We start from the raw sequence: 16,460 nt of genomic DNA on the forward strand, positions 1-16,460 counted from the left end.
TGGTTTATCACCACCATATGCATTTTAAAAGAATACATTCCAACACTTAAGCTTTATGTAGATTTAGTAATGTTAAAAAAATCAATTTAGAAATGTTGAGATATATTACATAAACTGCTTTATTACATAATAATAACCGGCCTCGGTGGCGTCGTGGTTAGGCCATCGGTCTACAGGCTGGTAGGTACTGGGTTCAGATCCCAGTCGAGGCATGGGATTTTTAATCCAGATACCGACTCCAAACCCTGAGTGAGTGCTCCGCAAGGCTCAATGGGTAGGTGTAAACCACTTGCACCGACCAATGATCCATAACTGGTTCAACAAAGGCCATGGTTTGTGCTATCCTGCCTGTGGGAAGCGCAAATAAAAGATCCCTTGCTGCTAATCGGAAAGAGTAGCCCATGAAGTGGCGACAGCAGGTTTCCTCTCAAAATCTGTGTGGTCCTTAACCATATGTCTGACGCCATATAACCGTAAATAAAATGTGTTGAGTGCATCGTTAAATAAAACATTTCTTTCTTTCTTTATTACATAATAACATCAATAAATAAAATCAATGGTAATAGATCATGGCAAACATTATGGTAATGTTAATAGTAACAGACTGCGCTTGAACCATAATTGGATATAAAGACAAAAATCAGTTAAAAGAAGATTAACTGAAATGCCATTATGATTTTAACACTACATTAAATTGTTTTTCTGGTGGTACAGCTTTCATAGGTTGAATGGATCCGTGTTTTTAAGAATATTAATTGTTTTTAGTTAATTTTCATACATGACCATTTGTCCCAAGCTTCATTAAGGGGCGTTCCACATGTGATTAGTCGCACCAACTTGTCGCATGCGATCAAATTGTAAACCTAAATCAGGACGACTTTAGTCTTACATTTTATGATTTTTTGTAGGCTCGACAAATCACGTGCCGCATTCAGTCTATATGACTCTTAAGACAAACTCATTGCTTTTCCAGATGAGTATGTTAGTTTACTTATATACATCATGGTCAGTGTGACGTCTCCACTCCACCCCCACACCCACCCCTGGATTGTAGCCAGTACAGCGATATAAACCCAGTGCTTATCAGACTTAAACATGAAAGTTAAAGTTTGCTTTGTTTAACAACACCACTAGAACACATTGGTTTATTATCATTGGCTATTGGATGTCAAACATTTGGTAATTTTTTTATATATATATATATATAGTCTTAGAGAGGAAACCTGCTACATTTTTATATTAGTAAACAAAAATGGATCTTTTATATACACCATCCCACAGCGAGGATAGCACATACCACGGCCTTTGATATACCAGTTGTGGTGCACTGCCTGGGATGAGAGACTTGAACATGATGGGTGAGGACCATGAAGTAAAGGAAGAAAGAACTGTTCTATTTAACGATGCACTCAATACATTTTAATTAGTTATAGGGCATCAGACATATGGTTATGGATCACACAGATAATTAGAGAAGAAACCTGCAGTCACCACTCCATGGGCTACTCTATTCAATAGCAACAAGGGATCTTTTTATATGCAACATCCCACATACATTGGCTGGAACGAGAAATAGCGCAATCGGCCCATTGGCAGGGTTCGATCCTAGACCAACTGTGCATCAGATTAGTGCTTTACTACTGGGCCATGTCCTGCTCCTTGATGGCATGTCGTGAAAAACTAGAAGACAAAATTGGCTCAAACATGTTAACTGCTCAAAAGAAAGTCATCTGTCGTGTAGAAAATGTATTAAAAATTAACCAGTTAAAGTTGTTTATCGTGAGATCAGCAACACCAATATCAGATATCACGGTTGGGTTTTTTTCTTTCTTTTTAATCAAAGTATCTGTATACAGAAAGATTAGATGTGTTGACATGGGGGTGGGGGAGAGAACCATAAATTAAAGCCACTGTGTCACATTTCCAAAATAACGCATCTTTCTTTTTAAAGCTGTGTTTTTTTTAACAAATTAAACTATAAACAAAGCTGTTTTAATAAACTAGCATTGGCCTCGGTGGTGTCATGGTTAAGCCATCTGACATAAGACTGGTAGGTACTGGGTTCGTAGCTTGGTACCGGCTCCCATCTGGAGCGAGTTTTAACAACTCAGTGGGTAGGTGTAAGTTCACTACACCCTCTTCTTTCTCACTAACCACTAACAACTATACCACTGTCTTGGACAAACAGCCCAGATAGCCGACGTGTGCCCAAGACAGTGTGCTTGAACCTTAATTGGATATAAGCACGAAAATAAGTTGCTCGGTCAGTATAGCACTTGTCTGGTATGAGACATAGGATTGAACACTTTCAGTGAACTCACTGGATTTTTTTCCCATTCCAAACAGGGCCACATCACTGGTATATGCTGTTCTGTATGTAGGAAAATGCTCCTACAGTGCCCCCTGCCCCGCCACATCCAAGGCTTATTTAAACAGTACTGGAGATAGCAGCTTTAAACACACACTGGCGTAGACACGATTTTATATGGAAAGGTGTTGGGGGGGGGGGGGGGGGGGGGGGGGGGGGGGGGGGGGGCAACCCTATATTGTGGGAGACCAACCCACACTCTTTTAATAATATGTGTTATGGGATTATTTTATATTTAATAGGGTTTTTTTTAAAGTTTGATCCCCTCCTCCACCGAGGTTACACCACTGAACAAACATTCCTTCAGTTAATTTAGATTTGGTGGAAGGCATCATGTTTTATGAAGAGAATAGTAAGCCTACAATTTGCATGCGATCTTCACAAGTCTTTCATCTCCGTCACAGCAGCCTGACTGGGTAATAGCAGCCTGTGATCTCTGGCAAACAGATCATAGGATTAATAATCTCATCTCTCGTATAATTAGCATCGTGTCATCGTTCATTGATTTATACTCCATGTAAGATTTCCCCCAAGAGCTCAAATATGACAGTTTCTTCTCAAATAATCAACATTTTGGTTTTTATTGGACACTGCATTTATTTTCAGGCTGGTATGTTGGGTAGGATACAGGATGTTTTCAGAGAGGGTATGCAGTGTTGAAAAAAGGGCACCTATGGTATTCAGGGAGGAGTGCAACATTCAAAAAGAGTGCCAACAGTATTCACAGGTGCACTGACATGCATTATATATAGAGGATAATAAACAAGTTACCAGTTATTATCAAATGTATGTCTCGAGTGAAATACTTTTTACTTGTCATGAGCGTTAGTGAGTGACAAATAAAACATATTTTACAAGGGACATAAATTTGATAATAAATGGTAATGAGTTTGATATTCTATTTATTACAAATTGATATTTGTGAATATTAACCTGAAGAGAGAACTGGAGAAAAAAGTAACAAATTTTTTACTGCTAATATTGGCAATGAGATTACATTTTTTTTTAAATAAAAAAAATAATGAATGAATATTTGAAATATTGGCATCTTTGCAATGCTTGTGTATATTTCATGACACAACAAATAGCAACAAGTGTGTTTTCTGAGGTAGTAAAAATAGCAAAACAACACAAAATAAAATAAGTAAGTAAATAAGTAAGTGGGTAGGTAGGTAGGTAGGTAGGTAAGTATGTAAATAAGTAAGTTAGTACGTAATTAAGTTAGTAAGTTAGTAAGTAAGTTAGTAAGTAATTAAGTAAGTTAGTAAGTAAGTAAGTAAGTAAGTACGCACATATGTAAATAAACAAAACCAGCCAACCAACCAAGTTTAAATTAATTGATAACTAAAATTACTATTGACTTCTGTCGAGAAAATGCAAACAAGATACTTGACATAATGTGTCCAAGACAATGTAACCACAAAACTAATCTGAACTAACAATGAACATATTTTGGTGGTCAGTTTGATGTGCTGGTCTAGTATTGGGGGGTGTTAATTTCCAGTGTTTTGTTACAGTACTAACCATTACAGGCATGTGTGCAGGAATTTTAGCTGGGGTGGGGTGTGTGTCAAGACTGACAAGCGAAGTTCATTGAAGGGGTCAAAGTTTGTTTTGTTTAATAACATAACTATAGCACATTGATTAATTAATCACTGGCCACTGGATGTCAAACATTTGGTAATTGTGACATATAGTCATCAGAAGAAACCCGCTAAAAATTTTTCATAAGCAGCAAGAGAGCTTTTAAATGCACAGTCCTACAGACAGGAAAGCACATACCATGGTCTTTGGCCAATTGTGGTGCACTGTTTGGAATGAGAAAAAAACAATTAGTTGAATGGATCCACAGAGGTGGTTCAGTCGTGCTACACAAGCACCTCTGGCGAGCACTCAACCCACTGAGCTACATCCAACCCCTTGATGGGATCAAAGTAAAAGTATCAGTATCTTTATATCTATTTAAATTAACAAGTAGCAACATGTTTTCATTAAATGTCAGATATAAATGAAAGGTACAGATCCAGATTATTATTTTTTCAGTGGGTCTGAAATAGACGTTGCATATTAGCAGCAAATGCATATTAAAGGGACATTCCCGAGTTTGCTGCATTATAAGATGTTTCTGAAAAATAAAATATTTCTACGATTAAAGTTACATTATATTTTCTTGTTTAGAATATCAGTGTCTGTATATTCAATGTGTTTTTGGTCATCTTAATATTTGTAAGAAGACCAAACTGGATTTTGTCTTCAAATAATTTCGTACGTACGAAAAAATATATTTTAGAAAATAAAATGAAATTTAACCTAGTAAAAATATTACAATGATCAGAAACATGTTTAATATACAGCCACTAATATTTTATGCAGAAAAATATATTTGACATGTAATTACAATCGTTAAAAAGTCTCTGTTAGTCGATAACATCTTAAACACTGCAGCAAACTCAGGAATGTTCCTTTAAAATAAGTAGAAAAAAACAACTTATTTCATTGTAAGCAGGAGGAAGAGGTGGGGGGAGGTTATGGGTGTCATTAAAAACAAAAATGTTCAACTAATAACTTAATCCTGTGTAAATTAATTCACGTTTCTCAGTTGATTAATCTCGGTATAAATCTTTCTATATGTAATACATATCTTCTTGTAAAAATTAATAACTATATGTTTTAACACAAAAATGTAATGTTTCATTATGTACTGTAATAATAACTGTATGTTTTAACACAAAAATGTGATGTTTCATTATGTACTGTAATAATAACTATGTTTTAACACAAAAATTTAATGTTTCATTATGTACTGTAATAATATGTGTTTGATGATTCCAATAAAAAAATCTTGTTATTTTATTCATGTAAAAGCAGGTCAAATGTGTGTGACTTCATATTTTCTTATTTGATGGTCAAAAATAACAAACACATGAAAGAAAAGGTTTAGATTACTTCTTGGAGAACATTCAAAGTCGTAAACAATCAGACCAATGTTGTTTTTCGTCTTTCCATTGTTTCTTTGTTTTGTTAGATTTTCTGTTGCATTTATTTATTTATTTTTAATTGTAACACGGCCTACATAATTTTTATATGGAATGACAACGATCTATGTAAAGCGACAACAATGGAAGGGAGGTAACTGTGTTGAGATATAAGAGTAAACAGTACAAATAATTGTCATTCCCTGGCACATCTGATCTAATAGTAATACTATAGTACTGTCGGAAATAGAATAAAAATGATTTTCGTTGATTATTTCTTTCATATTAAACTGACAAGTAAATATTTTGTAAATACCCATTCAATGACACTTTACCTAATTTAGCATTTACTTGTTTGAGCTCTCATTGATGTATAAGCTAGTGTTTACTCTTGAAATTAAACTAAAGATGTCAGTAAACAGGTAATTTGTGACCTTTATTGGAACAGACTATAATACATTTTGATATGTGTCAATTTCATTTACCCTTAAACAAACTTTTAATTTAAAACTGCAAGTTAACTGATTATTTTGAATTGCAACATAAATTATTAATTATGACATTAGAAATTTACACAATCTTGCAACAATTTAAAGGTGCTATATAATGCGAGCTGTGATAAAGATTCTCCAATAAAAATGTATTTTCTACCAGTAGATAAAATTATTTCCTATAATAATTTATGGGCACATTGTTAAAGGTGTCTTCTTTAAATGTTAAATCAAATTTTTATTAAAAAAAAAAAAAAAAATGATTTGCAATAACTGTCATTGGGCAACATTGAGATAGCACCTTTAATACCAGTATAATGGATCACTCATAATGGCTCTTGACAGTTTTGCTCAAAAGTTATTTATAAATGACTACAAATATTTTCTTTTGGAGAGGGATAGGGGCAAACCATCATCAGAAACAGTCCCTCACATATTGTAACTGCAATAAAATTGACACTTTGACCAAAATGTGTTATAGTCTGTTCCAATAAAGTGCACAGATCACCTTCACTAATATTTTTCTTTTAATTTCAAGAGTAAACACCACCTTGAACATCAATGAGCGCCCAAACAAGTAAATGCTAAATTAGGTAGACTATCATGAAATAGATACTTACAAAATATTTACTTGTCGGTTTAATATGTAAGATATAATCGACGAAAATAATTTTTATTCTATTTCCGACACTACTTTAGTACTGCTACAATGGTTCAGGCAAACCGGCCTCGGTGGTGTCGTGGTTAAGCCATCGGACATAAGGCTGATAGATACAGGGTTTGCAGCCCGGTACCAGCTCCCATCCAAAGCGAGTTTTAACGACTCAATGGGTAGGTGTAAGACCACTACACCCTCTTTTCTCTCACTAACCACAATAACAACTAACTCATTATCCTGGACAGAGAGCCCAGATAGCTGAGGTGTGTGTCCAGAACAGCGTGCTTGAACCTCAATTGGATATAAGCACGAAAATAACTAAAAAACAAAATACAAAACCAAAACCAAACATTCGTTTAGGCAAAATCTGCACGAGCGCGTGTCCGTCTGTTGGTATGTGTCCACTCGACCCCCGAAAAAAGATGAAAGTACCCAGTGAACATTGACACAACACACTGTCATATTTGTCTTACAAAAATATGGGGGTGGGGTTGTATTGTTTTTTTGTTTTTTTAAATACACCCCATCAAAAAAAAAAAATAATAATAATAATAATAATAATAATAATAATACATAAATAAATACACACACACAACCCAACCAGCACACAGTAATCAGAGTCCTCTCCAGTTAGTAAGACATTTGTTTTATTTATTCATTCCTCCTTTTATTTATTCATTCATTCATTCATTTATTTATTTTTGAGGAGTAACCAACTATTCACTAATCTGGGGGTTATAGACCTGTAAACCTTAGTAACAAATAAAAAAAAATCATAATACCCACCAACACACAGCAAACCAAAACCCAACAACTTAAAATGCTTATATTAAATAAAAATAACCTATGTTTATTATAAAGGACAGTACGCATAAGTGTACGACAAGCTCCCCCCCCCCCCCCCCCCCCACACATCCAATGCTGGAGCAAATCTTCAGATTCAGCCAAAAACGATGTAGACGTTTGGGGAAAATAGGGTGCTTGAATGCTTTTTGATAATTGATAATTCACAGATATAGTATTCAGTGGAAACCTGCTACCTTTTTCCCATTAGTAGCAAGGCATCTTTTATATGCACTTCCCCCCTCAAAAAAAAGGAGTGTTGTAACTGTCGTTGGGGCCCTGGTTGGGACAAAGACACCTCATCGGAGAATGGGTCCACCAAGGGGATTCGATCCTTTAACAGAAACACCTCAGACTGACCGAGATCCTGCTTCCAAAATCAAAGTATATACAAAAATGTAAAATACAATTAATAAGAAAGGAAAAAGCACAATAATAATAAAATAACACTAATATTCATCATTATTATTAAGGAATAAGACAAAAAAGCACATTAAACAAAATTATTAGCACGGGTGGGGTTCGAACCCACGCGGACATACGTCCATTGGATCTTAAGTCCAACGCCTTAACCACTCGGCCACCGTGCTGATGATAGGATTGTGTGTCAAATAAGGCTAAAATACAGAACGCATGTCAATTTTCTGATACTATATTAACATTTTATAATTTTGTTAGTTATTCATATATAAAATCAAGTTTGTGTTATGTAGTAGCAACATAAATCCAGTTTCTTTGTTCTTATCATCTATACGAGTGCTTCTGGTACACATGACCTATTTTTGTTATAGCGGAAATAAACTTCAAAGCCTTAAGTTAAGTTAACAGTAGGCGCTGGTAACGGTGGTTTTCCATTTGACAATGATTTGTTTGATTTTCACGTCCGTTACACGTAAAATACGCTCGCTTGCTATATTTATTGTAGTTCTATCCTTACCATATGTCCATCACACATCGCCCGACTCCGTTTTAGTCGCCACACGATGCGTGTTTTGTGGATAACCTGACTTGACAAACCCGGAATTCCCCGCGTCTCAGTCCTCGGGTTTTTCCGGAATTTTACACGAGCTCTCCAAAACGAAGGAACGAAGGTTACCGACATGATTTTGGAGAAGTTAATTCTCGGAACCGGCGTGACGTCACACGGCCTCGTTACCGATCATCCGGGTCTTTGGGGGTGAAGCAAAGCCTTAGTGATTACTGTTTTACATAGAATAAAGTTTTCATACTAACCTTTTGCATGACTTGCATATTGCCACTTATTTTCTGTAGCTAACACATAGTTGCAGCATGTCTTATGAGTATTATAGCAGCTTGGGTTGTCATATAAGAGAAGCGAACAACGGGAATCTGAATTAGTATATCTTGTATGTCGATGGGACCTGACTAAAGGCAGGTTGGGCAGAATATAATTTTAGTTGATGCAGTTTTCAGGTAATATTAATTATAAATTTTAACAAGTTTGAAATGATAAGATAATTATTAATATTATAATAATTATGATGTGAGCTACAAAATATATAATTTGTATGTATAATAATAAAATGTGTATGCATGATTTAATATAATTATTTTTACGATTTTCCAAATAGAATGTAATAATTAAACAATTGAAAAGTTGTTCCTTTACAACTTTAAATTACATTATTATGTCATTCTTATTATATAGATGTAATGGCAACTGAAAATGTTCCACTGAATAAATTCTTTTATTCTTAAAAAAAAACCCAGTTTCTTGAAATAATGTAATGATTTTCTTTTTAAATTACAGATTGTGAAATTATCTCATGATGTTGGCCTTCCTTACCAGTTGCAGGCCAAAAGAAAATGGCAGTAATAAAATATAGCCAACCTCAGACTTTGTCATCGAAGGGGAGCTATATATCTCTCTCTAGCTACCCATCACTCCCCTGAGATTAGCTCAAGAAGAACAATATATATTGGCATGTTGATATTAATAATATTTTAAATTTCCCCCATAATCTTAAGTTAGGGGAGCAATTAATAACTCCCATATTATTTTCATGTCAGGGTCTACAACCTACTAAAACATAGTGTTACATCATCGAACAAACATACAACTGTTTTAATAATAGGGTTTAACATGGTATATTTATTAATAAAACACAAAAACTTACCTGAGTAAATAATGGTTAACACACACACATATATATATACTCTTCAAAAGAAGAAACGCAAAACCACATTGTCGTAACATTTGGAGAATTGATTTAATTATTGAATGGTGAGTCCGATAATTACCAAATGTTGCAGGATTGTTCACAATTCACTCTAGTCCATTGTGAGTAAGTGATAGGACACACCACCAAGGTCAAGGTCATCTGGAGTCAATACCGGGTGTGGCCTCCGCGTGTTGACAACTGCCTGGCACCGCCTGCCCATTGAAGCAACCAGAGTACGGATGACGTCCCGGGGGATGGTGGCCCACTCGGCCTGCAAGGTTGCTGCCAGCTCAGGCAGGGTCTGGGGCTGTGGTTGTCGCTGTCGGAGGCGTCGGTCCAACTCGTCCCATAGATGCTCAATTGGGTTCAAATCCGGTGATATCGATGGCCAAGGAAGGACATTAATGTTGTTGTTCTGTAGGAAAGCCGTTGTGAGACGTGCTGTGTGAGGCCTGGCGTTGTCATGTTGGAAACACTGCGTTGGCGTTGGCCATAACTGGAACGATGTGTGGCCGGAGGATCTGGTCAATGTAGCCCTGTGCATTCAGGTTGCCCTGCACGTGGACCAGGTCAGTTCTGCCAGTGTGTGAGATGGCTGCCCACACCATGACACTACCCCCGCCGAATCTGTCCACTTCCTGCACGCAGTTTGCCGCATAACGTTCACCACGACGCCTATACACGCGACATCTTCCATCATGACGTCGGAGCAGAAATCGGGACTCGTCACTGAACCACACCTCTCTCCATCGCAGTTGAGGCCATTGTCGATGAATCTGGCACCACTGCAGTCGGAGTCGACGGTGTTGTGGTGTTAAGATGACACCTCGAACTGGACGTCTGGCACGAATTCCTACCTCACGTAGGCGGTTCCGTACGGTCTGGTCGGATATCCTGCGCAAACCTGGTATTGCTGCGGCTGTGGAGGTGGCAGTAGTGAATCGTTCCCGAAGGTGGCGTACCCGGATGTAGCGGTCCTGCCCGGGGGTAGTGACCCGTGGTCGACCGGATCTAGGGAGGTCACGTGTTGATCCATGTTGCTGGTAACGGTCCCACAGTCTGGAGATGGTGCTTGGGGACACATGGAATGCCCTGGCAATGGCCGTTCTGGATTCGCCTGCGTCTAGTTGGCCGATGGCATTGTTTCTCAGCGGTTCACTGAGACGTGGCATGTCCTGGATTGTCAACTGTCGGCCAGATACAGAGGCCAGGCAAGCGAACACCCTGCACTTTTATACTGTCGGTGTTCATGTTGCACGTGCAGACAACACACGTGCAGTGGTGACATGGTTTGCACGTGGCTGCGTTTTTGCGAATATTCACATTTTGGAACTTTATTGTACAGTAGCTGCGTTTTATCGAATGTAACCGTGGGACATGCAATGACCTTATATTCACAAAGCATGAACCGGTAGGAAACATAAAATCGGAGTTATAACCCATTTGTACCCTTTTGCGTTTCTTTTTTTGAAGAGTATATATATATATATATATATATTGGTGTTTATATCTAGTCTGTGGATATTGCACACACGTGCGCACACGCATACACACACACGCAATCCGAAGAACTGCAGAATACCATAAAACGACATGTAGATGCAAAAAGGTAAGTAATTTAACTTGAACAGAAGCAAAATCTACAAATGTGCCACAACCACCAAATTACATTGATTCATAACGGAGTAAATTAAAAAACACGCTGAAAAACATACATGTATGTGTGTGTGTATATATATATGTATATGTGTATGTATATATATATATGTGTGTGTGTGTGTGTGTATGTGTATGGGCCGAGATACAAGTATACCTTTATTGTTTAATACATTATAAATTTGGGCTATTACATGTCCGCAGGTACAATATCTGGAGTGGGGTAGGGGGCAAAATCTTGAGTAGTAGGGACAATCTTGGGAGGGGGAGAAGCCAATTTACATTAAAAGTAGAAGAAAACTTATATTTTCGTACTGCAGGCCTGCTACAGACGTTTGCACACACACAAAAATGAATAAAGTTTAAAAAAGAACTTTTATAATAAATTATTGTGTGTGTGTGTGTAATTTAACTGCATATACTTTTATTTTTAAAATTAAAATTAAATAAATAAATATATTTAGCAGCCGAAGATGGCAAAATAAATATAAGTATAGAGAATGTCCAATCAACTCTAAAATTAGATTAAATGAAAAATGAAGACCACACAAATTTTATGTTAAAAAGAGTATACTCTATTCAAGAACTGGATGCATCTGGGTGGGTTTTTTCATGGAAGTCGATGGAATTGTGTATTTTATTTACAGTATAATGTGGGAATGTTATCATTGCACATGCTTTAACCATTTTGGTTGCTATTAACGTCGGTTATTGTTGACAAGCAACAACATTAAACTCAACGTAGTCACATTCTGTGTGGGAAGCCATGGCGTTGCATTAGGTTTGTCACGTTTTAGTGCCTCTACCCAGAAGCCCCGTCTGGCCTCTTCTTTTCGAAATTTGTAAAACGATATTTTTTTTAACATCAAGTTATGGTTTATGCAGCCAACTGTACAACATGTTTACAACTCTATTCCTAACTGGTTAATTTTTAATTAACCCTTAACTACTCATTCAGTAACCTTGTAATACAGACTTAATACTGGTACCTATCACAATAAAGACAATAATCTACAGTTTACCTAGGTCCTCTAGGATGACTGGTTAAGCTTTAATTTTTTAGAACAGTGACCTAAAATAATAATACAGTATTAAAATATTTAAAGTCACATCAATCACATCAAGGTTATACAACAGAGCAGAAATATATATTTACCAGTCCAGACAAACAACGTTCCCTGGGAGCCTTCCTATGTTTCTCCCTGATATCTCTAAAACCCTAGCTATTTATTATAAAACCGAATATCGCCTGGGGGCACATCGCGGTACCGAATACCTACAAGTGATATTTCCACAGCGACCAAGACGGCAATTTTCTCTTAGATGGCCAGACTTACTGTCGCCTAGTCGCCAAAATCACGGATGTAAAAACCGCACTCGCGGAGGTATTACTTAACTACTGGCCACATGGCCTCCGCATCTGGTCTGGGTGTGTATTAGAGGGTACGGTCACGCGGAGGTATTACGTAACGAAGCCCATCTGGTCTTAAGTGCATATTGGGACTGCACACAGCCCTCTAAAACAATTAATATCGCCACAGGCGAAAAGAATTTAAGAGCATGTTCTGTCACAAATATATATGTATCTTAGAAAGGAAACCCAATACATTTTCCCATTAGTAGTAAGGGATCTTTTATATACACCATCCCACAGGCAAGATAACACATATCACATACCACAGCCTTTGATATATACCAGTCTTGGTGGATTTGCTTGAAGACCTAGATTTTGCAGACAACATCTGTTTACTTTCTCACTGTCATATAGACATAAAGCCAAAACTCGAGACCTAACAACCACTGCAGAGAAGATTGGACTTGAGATTAACATTCCTAAGACTAGACTCATGAGAATGAACACCAAGTCCAACGAATCCATCATCCTACATGGTGACAAAGTTGCAGAAGTTGATGACTTCACCTACCTTGGCTCTAAGATGACAGCCGATGGAAACACTGAAGCAGAAATCCACTCAAGAATCTCCAAGGCAAGCCAGACCTTTGCATCACTCTGAAACATCTGGAAAGCAAGCAAGATTAGTTTCAAGATAAAGATACGCCTTTTTAAAAGCACTGTCTTAAGCACTCTAGTGTATGGAGCAGAATCCTGGAAAATTACCAAGACCATCGGTCAGAAGTTGGAGGTCTTTCAAAATCGGTGCCTTAGCAGGATTCTGAATATCTTCTGGCCCAACATCATAACCAACGAAGAACTCCATAAATAAATCTCCACACAGTCATTGGTATTGGAGATCAAGCGCCGAAGATGGCACTGGATTGGCCATGTCATCAGAATGCCTCAAACAGCCCTGCCAAGAGTGGCACTCTGATGGACCCCTCCTGGAAAAAGGAAACGAGGAGGACTGAAAGAAACATGGAGGAGGAGAGTAGAGAAGGAAATCCGAGAGGGCAGTCTGAGCTGGGGGCTGCTGGAGAAGCTGGCAAAAGACAGGCAGCAGTGGCGATCTCTGGTTACAGCCTTATGTGCTTCTTAGCACGAACGGGATTAAGTAAGTCAGTCTTGGTGGATTGGCTGGAACAAGAAATAGCCCAATGGCTGGAACAAGAAATAGCCCAATGGGCACACCAACAAAAATGTAAAGGTTGTTTTGTTTAACGACACCACTACTAAAGCTCATTGATTTATTAATCATCGGCTACTGAATGTCAAATATTTGGTAATATTGAAATAGATATATATATCTTTAAAAGGAAACCACTACATTTTTTCATTAGTAGCAAAGGATCTTTTATATGCACCATGCCACATACAGGATAACACATACCACAACCTTTGATATATCATTTGTGGTGCACTAGCTAGAACGAGAAATAGCCCAATGGGCTGGCTCACCGACAGGCTGACTGTGCATCAAACGAGCGCTTTACCACAGGACTGTCTAGCCCAACAGATCAATAACTGATTAAACCTGATAACAAATTACATATATAAAATATGTTTCTTTTTGCTACTTTATGCTATGATGCAGTTTTTGCTATTTATTAAAAACATTAAAAAGTAAATATAGCCTGTAAAAGATAAAATGTAAATCAAAATGTTGGCCAAGTTTTGTTGAACTGAATTTAACTGTATACATACAAGTGAAAGAACCGGACTATTTGTTTAACATCTCAGCACATTTTATAATACAGCTATTTGGTTGAGAGGAAGTGTGGAAATCTGCTGTTAACACTTAGACTATTCCTAGTGATAAATCAAAGTTTAATGACACCACTAGAGCACATTGATTAATTAATCATCGGCTATTAGATGTCAAACATTTGGTAATTCTGACAGTCATCAGAGGAAAGCTGCTTAATTTTAACATTAGCAGCAAGGGATCTTTTACATGCACTTTCCCATGGACAGGAAAACACATACCATGGCCTTTGACCAGTTGTGGTGCACTGGTTGGAATAAGAAAAAACAATCAGTTGAATGGATCCACCAAGGTGGTTCGATCCTGCAACACAAACACCTCAAGTGAGCATTCAACTGACTGAGCTCGCTAGTGATATATCAGGAAGGCTTCTTTTATGTGCACATTCCCATAGGCAGGGTAGTACATTCCACATTCTTTGATATATCAATACTACAGCTATTTATTCGAGGAACTGTGGAAATCTACAATTACCACATAGGCTATTCCTAATGATGAATCAGCAAGATTTATTTTATGTGCATATTCCCACAGATAAGACTGTACATTCCACAGGGAAATGGATGGGGGTGGGGAAGAAACAGTCATTAAAGGGCAATCAAGGGAAATAACTTGTACTGAGGAGTGAATTTCTGGTCTTAAAAGTTGCACTCAATGAACTGGTTCAGATAAACAATGTTTAAAAAGTTCAATTAGATGGAACATCACTTGTAAAGGGAACATAATTTACATGTGATGATGGTAGGTTGTAGAGGAAGTAAACCATCCCTATCTGTTCTTGTAAAGATGGTGGTAGGTGCTATGGTAAGGGAGTGATAAACCATCCCTGTTGGTTCTTGTAACAGTGGTGGTAGGTGCTGTAGTAAGGGAGTGATAAACCATCCCTGTTGGTTCTTGTAAAGGTGGTGTAGGTGCTATGGTAAGGGAGTGATAAACCGTCCCTGTTGGTTCTTGTAAAGGTGGTGGTAGGTGCTGTAGTAAGGGAGTGATAAACCGTCCCTGTTGGTTCTTGTAACAGTGGTGGTAGGTGCTGTAGTAAGGGAGTGATAAACCGTCCCTGTTGGTTCTTGTAAAGGTGGTGGTAGGTGCTGTAGTAAGGGAGTGATAAACCATCCCTGTTGGTTCTTGTAAAGGTGGTGGTAGGTGCTATGGTAAGGGAGTGATAAACCGTCCCTGTTGGTTCTTGTAAAGGTGGTGGTAGGTGCTGTAGTAAGGGAGTGATAAACCATCCCTGTTGGTTCTTGTAAAGGTGGTGGTAGGTGCTGTAGTAAGGGAGTGATAAATCATCCCTGTTGGTTCTTGTTATGGTGGTGGTATGTGCTATGGTAAGGGAGTGATAAACCATCCCTATCTGTTCTTGTAAATATGGTGGTATGTGCTATGGTAAGGGAGTGATAAACCATCCCTATCTGTTCTTGTAAATGTGGTGGTAGGTGCTATGGTGAGGGGAGTGATAAACCATCCCTATCTGTTCTTGTAAATGTGGTGGTATGTGCTATGGTAAGGGAGTGATAAACCATCCCTATCTGTTCTTGTAAATGTGGGGGTAGGTGCTATGGTGAGGGGAGTGATAAACCATCCCTATCTGGTCTTGTAAATGTGGTGGTAGGTGCTATGGTAAGGGAGTGATAAACCATCCCTGTTGGTTCTTGTAAAGGTGGTGGTATGTGCTATGGTAAGGGAGTGATAAACCATCCCTGTTGGTTCTTGTAAAGGTGGTGTAGGTGCTATGGTAAGGGAGTGATAAACCGTCCCTGTTGGTTCTTGTAAAGGTGGTGGTAGGTGCTGTAGTAAGGGAGTGATAAACCATCCCTGTTGGTTCTTGTAAAGGTGGTGGTAGGTGCTGTAGTAAGGGAGTGATAAACCATCCTTATCTGTTCTTGTAAAGGTGTGGTAGGTGCTATGGTAAGGGAGTGATAAACCATCCTTATCTTTTCTTGTAAAGGTGGTGGTATGTGCTATGGTAAGGGAGTGATAAACCATCCCTATCTGTTCTTGTAAATGTGGTGGTATGTGCTATGGTAAGGGAGTGATAAACCATCCCTATCTGTTCTTGTAAATGTGGGGGTAGGTGCTATGGTGAGAGGAGTGATAAACCATCCCTATCTGTTCTTGTAAATGTGGT

The 16,460-nt window shown here is 38.0% G+C and overlaps 1 non-coding gene across 1 annotated transcript; it reads right to left on the reverse strand.

Annotated features, from left to right (window-relative positions):
- Window positions 1–7,842: 7,842 nt before the first annotated feature.
- Trnal-uaa lies at window positions 7,843–7,925 on the reverse strand. The gene has a single exon. It is a non-coding gene; the product is annotated as a tRNA-Leu (tRNA).
- Between the last annotated feature and the right edge of the window lie 8,535 nt (window positions 7,926–16,460).

This window comes from Gigantopelta aegis, chromosome 9 (assembly GCF_016097555.1).
Source record: "Gigantopelta aegis isolate Gae_Host chromosome 9, Gae_host_genome, whole genome shotgun sequence".
In the NCBI taxonomy this organism is placed as follows: Eukaryota; Metazoa; Mollusca; class Gastropoda; order Neomphalida; family Peltospiridae; genus Gigantopelta; species Gigantopelta aegis.